At 43.2% G+C, this 9,519-nt stretch overlaps 1 protein-coding gene and 1 long non-coding RNA gene across 3 annotated transcripts in view; one reads left to right on the top strand and one right to left on the bottom strand.

Annotated features, from left to right (window-relative positions):
• The window catches only part of LOC146672593 (uncharacterized), a 348,538-nt gene that overhangs the window by 81,722 nt on the left and 257,297 nt on the right, over positions 1-9,519 (top strand). The gene's annotated exons all lie outside the window — the stretch shown is intronic.
• The window catches only part of LOC146672599 (uncharacterized), a 45,959-nt gene that overhangs the window by 32,632 nt on the left and 3,808 nt on the right, over positions 1-9,519 (bottom strand). For both annotated transcript variants that reach the window (XR_014910368.1, XR_014910369.1), the window contains exon 2: positions 2,197-2,302. This is a non-coding gene — a long non-coding RNA (uncharacterized LOC146672599). The remainder of the gene's footprint in view (positions 1-2,196; positions 2,303-9,519) is intronic.

The following is a 9,519-nucleotide window of genomic DNA, read 5'->3' as shown; positions in this document are numbered from 1 at the left end:
TGCTGCAGCAAGAGTCCTGACAGGGACTAGAAAGAGAGAGCATATTTCTCCTGTTTTGGCTTCCCATCATTGGCTTCCTGTTAAATCCAGGATTCAAAATCCTGCTCCTGACATACAAGGTCTTAAATAATCAGGCCCATCTTATCTTAATGACCTTGTAGTACCATATCACCCTATTAGAGCACTTCGCTCTCGCTCTGCAGGCCTACTTGTTGTTCCTAGAGTATTTAAAAGTAGAATGGGAGGCAGAGCCTTCAGTTTTCAGGCCCCTCTTCTGTGGAACCAGCTTCCAGTTTGGATTCAGGAGACAGACACTATCTCTACTTTTAAGATTAGGCTTAAATCTTTCCTTTTTGCTAAAGCATATAGTTAGGGCTGGACCAGGTGACCCTGAATCCTCCCTTAGTTATGCTGCAATAGACGTAGGCTGCCGGGGGATTCCCATGATGCATTGAGTTTTTCCTTTCCAGTCACCTTTCTCACTCACTATGTATTAATAGACCTCTCTGCATTGAATCATATCTGTTATTAACCTCTGTCTCTCTTCCACAGCATGTCTTTATCCTGTCTTCCTTCTCTCACCCCAACCGGTCACAGCAGATGGCCGCCCCTCCCTGAGCCTGGTTCTGCCGGAGGTTTCTTCCTGTTAAAAGGGAGTTTTTCCTTCCCACTGTTGCCAAAGTGCTGCTCATAGGGGGTCATATGATTGTTGGGTTTTTCTCTGTATCTATGAAGCGCCTTGAGGCGACTTTTGTTGTGATTTAGCGCTATATAAATAAAATTGAATTTAATATATTCTGAGCTAAGTTGATCTATAGTGTTACATCATATTCTATAAGGATGTTATGTGTTTGTAGACTTTCTGCCCAGTTTGACCCATTTAGCAGAAGTCAGCCTGTTTAAGGCTCTGATATCTATTCTGTGTGACTTAAACCAGTTATGACATGGTCTGATTTTCTCACCCAATAAAGGAATATTTCATATATCAGTCTACTCTTCATTCTATCAGACACAGTTATCACACCTCCTACATTTGCTTTTACACATATATGTAAGCATTGAGCCAAATGTAATAATGCCAACATACTGAAGGAACAATATTTGTCTCTTATATATGATACATCTGTATACACACTGTCACAGATACTTGTCTGTGAGTGAAGTGATTAATATAATAACTATAATATTGGCCATATTATATTTACATTACCACAGTGAGATGACTTTAGTCTCATGAACAACACCAGCTAATTGTTATTTACAGCTAATCTTAAACGACTGTTCAGCACAGAAATGAAGCCCAACAATCATGTTTCACAGTCCTGTGGTCTCAGCCTCAGATACTCATCAAATCACACAGAGCTCATGTAGAAACAAATGAACTAAATATGTTCTCCTTCATTTCTGTCAAACAAAGCTGTATGAAACGTTTCCAGCTGTTAGTATCATGGTTGCTAGGCAACCTGGGCAGCGCGACGGAGGCTAGACGTCCCATTTCACGAGCCTACGAGCCTCGCACTTCGGCCTTAGCGGTCTTTGAGTACGCGGCCCTTGAGGACTTTAAAGCTGCAGAACCTGAATCGGGATACAGCCATGATGATCTCCAGCCTCGTGCTCGCCAACATTCTCACCTGAGTTAAGAAGACGATCACTGAAATGGTCTCAGCAGGTCCTTTGATGACAGCAATGAAATGCAGTGGTAAGGCTTTTTGGGGATTAAGTTCGTTTTCATGGCAAAGAAGGACGATGCAGTTCATCTGATCACTCCTCATAACATTCTGGAGTGCAGGCAAAATGCTATTATAAAAACTTAAGCAGCAACTTCTCCAGGTTCCAATATTTATGCAATTCTCAAACCTTTTGGCCACGACTGTATAACCTCTTCTGAAGTTTAGTGGATATTATACATGGTTATGCTCAGGATGTGTCGGCCAGTTTCCACTGGAAACGCCTTTTGGTTAAACTGTCAGCGAGGAATTTGCATTTGCACTGTTACATTTTTATATAACTTTAATGCACATAAACAAGAGCTGCTTGTTTCAGTGAAAATACATTGATGGGTTTTTAATAAAGTTGTGCAGCTGTAAAGTATTTTGTCTGGTGTCAATTATATCGTCAGCTACATCGTTATGGCAAATGTTCAAATGTATATGGTGATAAATATCTTTGGTCATATGGTCCTGCTCTGTCTGTCACCTTCTGTGTTGAGCTCATTGTTTCCTCTGTAGTGGCTGAGCTGAGTCCAAGTAGCTGAAAATGTTCCTCTGCTGCTCCGTCAGACTCTCCTCCTCCTGCTGATCAGCTGGGACACAAAACAGATCTTTGTTAGGCTCCACACTGCACTGAAGAGTCAAAGTGTCTCATATGTTCATCTGACAAGTAAAAGAACACATTTTTGTTTCCCGAGGTGGGCAACTTGTTGGAAACAAACACAAAAGGTTTGAGCACTGATACCTGCCATTGCTGGCATTGAAAGATGCAACGCCAGCAATGTGGATTGTCAAGACTCAAACCAATCATCAAGCAAAGACAACAGGGATCATTTGTTTCTGTTTATTTAGCATTCACAGCATTTGTAGTTGCCTTCTGTGCAGGGGAAGTCCACGCACACTGTGTGGTACCGCCATCCGCAGAAGGTGCATTCAACCTCTGTAAGAGAAACGAGATTGTCTGAGACTGAAATGATATTCACTAAAGAAGTGGTGATTTGTAAAACTTCACATTTTGATCCGGGACGTACTCTGCATGAAAACAAGCGCTCACTCTTCCTGCTCAACAAATGACAAGGGCGGAGCCTTATACCACGTGATACAGAAGCTGTGCCGTGTGATGCTAAAATTAGCAGGGAAAAAACAACGGAGAGCACGTCAGGGATGACGAGAAAGTGACAGGAGAAAATCCGTCCCGGTCAACCACCCAAACATCAATAACGGAACCTTATACAGCGCTTCCCTATACACGTCGAACTCCCGCAGGCACAAAGACATCACGGAGGCTATCACTTATCACCTGACCAAAGATATGGCTCCATCAACACTGTGCAAAACGAGGGATTTAGGAAAACGATCAACACCCTAGACAAACGCTACACAGTGCCGTCCCGCAACTATTTTTCTATTGTTGCACTACCTGCTCTGTACACGCAGCGTCGAGCAACGGTGGAGACGGAATTTCAAGCAGGACAACATTTTGCTGCAACAACAAAACGTAAGACATTTGTTGTTTTATGTTTATTTATTGTTATGAGAGAATCATGATCTCAATTCTAAGCCAAAAAATCGTGATTCTCATTTTATGCAAAATCGTGCAGCCCTAACATTAACACAAAACTATTGTTTCACCAGAGAAACACACATGAAGAGAGAGAGAGAGACAATAACAGCTACCAAACAGTCGTCATAATTCGTCACACAATGAGAAAAGGACAAATCAACAAGTAACAATGACTAATTAATATTAAAATCTGTAACATAATGTATTGTTTGGAGTTTAGTCTGATTGGTTCAGGATGAGCTGCCATTATCCAATCACACGTCTGCTTACCTGCATCTTTTCTCTTTTTTCTAACCTGAGCACCTGATGGCTTTGAACTTTTGTTGTCCATCTTCCATTGGTTTGAATTTTGCGCTCCAGTACAAACACAAATCCCCCAACCCGAGGGTCAGCACAATTAACCTAACAGCAGGCACGTGCAGAGTGGGGGGGCTAGAGGGGCTTGAGCACCCGCCCCTTTCCTGATGGGTGCCCAAGGTGCCCTTTTGTTGAGGCAACTTTTTTTTTAAAAATTATTATTATTTTTTTTTTAATGTGTGTGTGCGTGCGGAGTCCTGTCTGTGCCCCTCAACAATAATATTTAACTATTAATCACATTTTGCTAAATAAAAGGATCTGGCTTGCATCAGTCACATGATCACATTTAACCAATGATCGCCCTTGACGGCAGAACGCGCTGGTTACGAGCCGGGAACGAGCTCACAAAGAGCACGCGCATTTTTAGCGGTCCGGAGCTGTAGGAGAAACACAAGTTAACTCAGAGACACAGACTGATGCGACACAACCAGTAAGTAGGTGTACAGCGCACACTGTAGTGTGTAGCACACAGGAGTATTAGCTTATTACGTACACGTTGGTAAGCTGTCTTGTTGCTACTGACGAACTGAAACAAACGAGCGTGCTGTGTGTGCGCAACAGCGCGACAAACATTACCTGTCCTTTTATTAACTGCACAAGTAGTGCTGGTCACAGCTGCTGGCTACCTGTGTAAGGCTGTCATGGGTCTGTAGCTCTGTCACCGTTTTAGGGAACATATTTAGTTTTAAAGTAAGTTTCCGGGCTTTTCCTGCCTTTCTGGAGGGATTATATTTCACTAAAAAACGATCTAATATGCATGTCCACATAATTATGCATTATTATAATTATAATTTATTAAAAACACACGCTGTATTTTAAAGAACATACATTAAGAAGCAGATTATATTAGATTTATATTTTAAATAAGACAACATTTGGATTTTACAGCAGTAAAATGATTGTATCTCTACAGTTTAAAAATGTAATAAGCTTTGCCTCTGCACAGAGTGGATAGTGAAACAAATGGAATCATCATAAATACATTATTTCATATTTATTACTTCCCCCTCCTCATTGCTTTATTATTGTAGCTCTAGTAATAAATAATAATGTAAGGATTCTGGATCAGCACCATGATGCCCATAGTATATACAGTATTCTGAAGAAGGTCTAAAATGTCACTGTGTGTGCATGTGTGTGTTTTATTTAGATGGATTTTTAAAAAAAATATTACTCATGATATAACATTGTGCAGACATGGCTGGTAAGGACATGAGGAGGAAACAGCAGGAGCTGTGTGAGGCTACTAAAGGCAGGGCTATAACATTTTTCTGTCATCATTATATTATAGATTAAGTGCAAGAGTTGTTAGGTGTGGATAATTAGATTATAGTTTATTGCAATAGCAAGTTGTGCCTTGTTCTCACATAGCAAGTGCAGAGTGATATATGAAATGATGGGATGGAAGGAAGAAGAGAAGCAAAGAGTGATTCACAGGCAGAGCCTAAATTATTTCTCACAGTTTTTTGTTGCCTTATGGTTCCAAGCGCTGTCACCAATCTTTGCATTTTGTTATTATCTCATGACACTTGTTTAATCAGCTACCATCTCTCCTGTGGACTTTTTACTGTCTACAGTCTCAGACCAACACAGCCCTGCCCTCATAGCTGGACTGGCCATCGGGCATACCGGGCACTTGCCCGGTGGGCCGCTGGCGATTTTTTTTTTTTTTTTGGGGAAGGGTATAAACAATGAAAGGTGTTGGATTGGCCAATTGGTCATGATCGACTCTGGGCTGGACCAATTACAGCCGAGGAGGTCGGATGCACCCTCCCCCTTGTTTAGCAATCTTATAGACGAACTAACGAAAATGGAGAACAAAAAAAGGAAAGGAGGTGCCGAAAAAATTAGGGCCAAAAAGAAACAAGCCCTTCAGGCAGACGCTGCCAAATGTGTGAAAATTACTGAATTGTTTGGTGGTAGCTATGGCACAGCTTCCATAGATTTAGCAACATCAGCAAGTGGTGGAGGCCAGCAGGTGGATGAAGGAAAGGGGAGGCAAGAGGAGGAGAGACCCGAGGTGGCCGCCGGTCATAGTGGCAGAGGAACTGAACTTCAGGTAAGAAGTTATGACCTGCTGTCTATCTGTGTCAGATAGAAACTAATTTTAGTTGTAGTTTGTTTTCGTTGTGGTGACTTTATACAGTCGCTTAGAATAACTCGTACAGCGTAACTAGCATGACGGAGTTTATATACTGCTGGGCGGGTGCTATGAAGTTACTGATAGTAAATTTTATTTTATGCTTAAGGTTAGTTTCTCAAACTTCTCAAAATCTTAACAAATTGTGCCAATCCTTACATGTTGCACCAGCTGATTTATCATCAAAAGTGGAGAAGTCTGTGACAGAGGAGACAGAAGAGCAGCAGAGAGAGATGGAAGAGCAGGAGAGAGAGATGGAAGAGCAGGAGAGAGAGATGGAAGAGCAAGAGAGAGAGATGGAAGAGCAAGAGAGAGAGATGGAAGAGCAAGAGAGAGAGATGGAAGAGCAAGAGAGAGAGATGGAGCAAGAGAGAGAGATGGAAGAGCAAGAGAGAGAGATGGAGCAAGAGAGAGAGATGGAAGAGCAAGAGAGAGAGATGGAAGAGCAAGAGAGAGAGATGGAAGAGCAAGAGAGAGAGATGGAAGAGCAAGAGAGAGAGATGGAAGAGCAAGAGAGAGAGATGGAAGAGCAGGAGAGAGAGATGGAAGAGCAAGAGAGAGAGATGGAAGAGCAGGAGAGAGAGATGGAAGAGCAAGAGAGAGAGATGGAAGAGCAAGAGAGAGATGGAAGAGCAGGAGAGAGAGATGGAAGAGCAGGAGAGAGAAATAAAAGAGCAAGAGAGAGAGATGGAAGAGCAAGAGAGAGAGATGGAAGAGCAAGAGAGAGAGATGGAAGAGCGGGAGAGAGAGATGGAAGAGCAAGAGAGAGAGATGGAGCAAGAGAGAGAGATGGAAGAGCAAGAGAGAGAGATGGAAGAGCAAGAGAGAGAGATGGAAGAGCAAGAGAGAGAGATGGAAGAGCAGGAGAGAGAGAGATGGAAGAGCAAGAGAGAGAGATGGAAGAGCAGGAGAGAGAGATGGAAGAGCAAGAGAGAGAGATGGAAGAGCAAGAGAGAGAGATGGAAGAGCAAGAGAGAGAGATGGAAGAGCAAGAGAGAGAGATGGAAGAGCAAGAGAGAGAGATGGAGCAAGAGAGAGAGATGGAAGAGCAAGAGAGAGAGATGGAAGAGCAGGAGAGAGAGATGGAAGAGCAGGAGAGAGAGATGGAGCAAGAGAGAGAGATGGAAGAGCAAGAGAGAGAGATGGAAGAGCAGGGGAGAGAGATAGAAAAGCAAGAGAGAGAGATGGAAGAGCAAGAGAGAGATGGAACAAGAGAGAGAGATGGAAGAGCAAGAGAGAGAGATGGAAGAGCAAGAGAGAGAGATGGAAGAGCAAGAGAGAGAGAGCCAGGGCATCGATTACTTTGCTCGCCCTGAACCTGCCATATTACAGGCCTTCTTAGATTACCACCCACAGCAGAACAGTAGCAGTGCAGTTGTGATGAGGGTGTTCAGCTGTAAAGATGGCACCAACAGGAAGTGGCTTACTTATTGCAAAGAACGCCATTTATTGTTCTGCTTTGTGTGTCTGGCATTTGCAAGGCTGACTGACACCAGCACATTTATAACAGGCATGAGTGACTGGCGACATATACATCTGCGCACAGAGGAGCATGAAAAGAGCAATACACACCAGACCTGTGCTGAAGCTTTTTTCTTAAGGTGCTCAAAAGGCAACATCAGGAGCTTGTTTGCTGGCAGTCAGTTGTCAGCTCACAGAGCACAAGTGAAAAAGAGACGGCAAGTTTTAGAGCGTATAGTGGATGTGATCAAAGTACTTGGGAAGAGGGGACTCAGCTATAGGCATGTGGAGAATGAGGCTGCATACACTTTAGGTGATAACACCATCGATCATGGTAACTTTCTGGAACTGATTGTGTTATTAGGCAATTATGATATGTGCCTTGGAGAACATTTGAATGACTGCATTGAAAAAAGCAAGAAGTTGCATCAGACCAGTGGATCAAGAGGTAGAGGATCTCTCATCACCCTACTCTCCAAAACAACTGTCAACTCAGTGATTGATGCACTTGGCCATCTCCTTCAAGAGAGCATCGCCAGTGATGTCCAGAAAGCTGGGATGTTTTCTGTTCAGCTAGACACAACCCAAGACATCACAGGTTATGATCAGTGTTCAGTAATCATCAGGTATGTTACTGAGTCTGTGCAGGAGAGGCTTGTCTCCATAGTGAGGTGCGAAGCATCCACGGGGCAGTACTTTGTAAACTTGCTTTCCGGAGTTTTAGAGCATCTGAATCTAGACAAGGCCATGTGCATTGGGAATGCAACAGATGGTGCTTCAAATATGCAGGGCCAGTACAAAGGCTTTTCAGCACTTATGACTGCCCAGTCTCCAACTCATGTGCATGTGTGGTGCTATGCACACATACTTAATCTTGTGATTGCTGACACAACACAAAGTGTCATTGAAAGTGGATCACTCTTTAATTTACTTAATGACATAGCTGTGTTCATCAAGGAGTCCTATCACAGGGTTAATCTGTGGGAGAAACAAACCGAAAACACAAGACACAGACGCCTCAGTCCAATAGGTGAGACACGGTGGTGGGCCAAGCATGATGCCCTCCAGAAAATCTTTGGACATTTTGGAAAACCAGATGATGGCCTCTTCGTTGATGTAGTGCTGACGATGGAAGCCATTGAAAAGAGGGAAAAAGAAAAGCCAGCTGTTTGTGCCAAAGCACGAGGCTTTAAAGAGTGTCTCTTGAAGCATGAAACTGTGTTAACAGCACAGATATTTCTTAGAGTGTTTGAGCAACAACTCCTCTGTCAAAGTACCTCCAGTCAAAGGGGATGGACATTCTCTCTGCCCATCATATGGTGACTGCCACACAAGATGGCCTCAAAAGTATTGCCAGGGACTTTCCAACTGTGAAGACAGCTGCAGACACATTTGTGAAACAGACAAATCAAAAACTAGAGGAGAGGGAGATCAACACAGACATGGAAGTGGAGGCTGAACTACCTAAAAAGAGAGCCAAAAAGAGAAAAGGCATGGCCGGAGAGATGCCTGAAGATGAGTTGCAAATCAATGCTGAGAAATCATATGAGGTGAAAGTGCACAACATCATCCTGGACACAGTTATTGAAGCAATCCACAGACGATTTGTCATACATGGCCCTCTTCTTGCCGATTTGGCATGGTTGGACCCCAGGAAGTTTAGCCAGGTCAGAACAGTTTCTCTTCCAAGTAATGCATTTCAGAACCTCAGCGCCTGTCTACTTAAATTTGACAGCAGGGCTACAGTTAATAACCTTCAGTCAGAACTGAAACGTTTTGCTGAACAGTGGGAAAGGCTTAAGACATCACATGTAGATGAGTACACGACCAGAACAGCAAAGGACAGATCTGAAGAATGGGACGAAGAAAGTGAAATTGTGACCGAAAGCTGTGGTTCTTGCAAAAATTGCCCACTGTGCTGCTATCAAATACTCAGGCGGTTCAACATGCTGTCTGATGCCTATCGTCTCCTTGGGCTGGCATACAAGTACCTGCTGACCCTCTCCCTCACTCAGGTTGCCTGTGAAAGAACGTTCTCTACACTCAAGTTCATTAAAAGCAGACTCCGAAGCAGCCTGTCTGCAAACAAGCTGGAGATGTTTATGCTGATGGCCACTGAAAAGGACATTCTCATGTCATTGGACTCTGACATGGTCATTGACAGGGTAGCTGAGAAGAGTGACCTGCTGAGAAAGCTCCTTTTGTAACCTGGTGAGGTGAAATAAAAATGAGCAAAACATTCCTAATTATCTATTGTTAATATTAGATTCAGCTTTATTGTTATTGCC

The sequence above is a fragment of the Rhamphochromis longiceps genome, linkage group LG3 (assembly GCF_057381845.1).
Source record: "Rhamphochromis longiceps isolate RC_006_pf linkage group LG3, R_longiceps_female_GT1.1, whole genome shotgun sequence".
Classification (NCBI taxonomy): Eukaryota; Metazoa; Chordata; class Actinopteri; order Cichliformes; family Cichlidae; genus Rhamphochromis; species Rhamphochromis longiceps.
The sequence above is the reverse complement of the archived record's forward strand: the minus strand, read 5'-3'. Positions and strand labels throughout refer to the sequence as shown.